Genomic DNA, 585 nt, shown 5'->3' on the forward strand with positions numbered 1-585 from the left:
GTGCTTGCTTTAGCGGCACAGATACTAAAATTGGAACGATACAAAGAAGATTATCATGGCCCCTGTGCAAGGACGACACACAAATTTGTGAAGCAGTCCATATTTTTCATACGCAGCAGAATTTTCACTGATACATCACCTAAGGCAACAGAAACAAAGGAAAAAATGAACACACGGGACTACATCAAACTAAAAAGCTTCTGCACAGCAAAAGAAACAACCTCTTGATTCTTTATAATGTCTCTTGACCCTTTTTTTGTTATTGTTAATTATGCCATCTTTGTTCAGATCCCAGTGACATCTGGGATATGTAAAACTCCTAATTAGTCTCCCTGACTCTAGTTTCTCTCTACTCCAATTTATCTTACACAGTGTTTGCCAAACCCACCTAATGACTTGGCTTTTAAAAAGCGCCTATACCAGATCCAACACCTTGTCTTCTCCCTGATGTTAAGCACCCCTCCTTTCATCATCTTTATCTCTGCAGGTTAGTCTACCCACATCGCACTCCCACCTCAGGATTTCCTCTCACCTAGGGTTAGAAATTTTCAATTGCTCCTCACTCCCTGCTCTGAAGCAGGGCAC

At 41.4% G+C, this 585-nt stretch overlaps 1 non-coding gene across 1 annotated transcript; it reads left to right on the plus strand.

The window, feature by feature from the left end:
• Window positions 1–107, plus strand: LOC118621362. The gene has a single exon (XR_004957679.1). It is a non-coding gene; the product is annotated as a U6 spliceosomal RNA (small nuclear RNA).
• The last annotated feature ends 478 nt before the right edge of the window (window positions 108–585 follow it).

This window comes from Molossus molossus, unplaced genomic scaffold (assembly GCF_014108415.1).
Source record: "Molossus molossus isolate mMolMol1 unplaced genomic scaffold, mMolMol1.p scaffold_m16_p_1, whole genome shotgun sequence".
Lineage (NCBI taxonomy): Eukaryota > Metazoa > Chordata > Mammalia > Chiroptera > Molossidae > Molossus > Molossus molossus.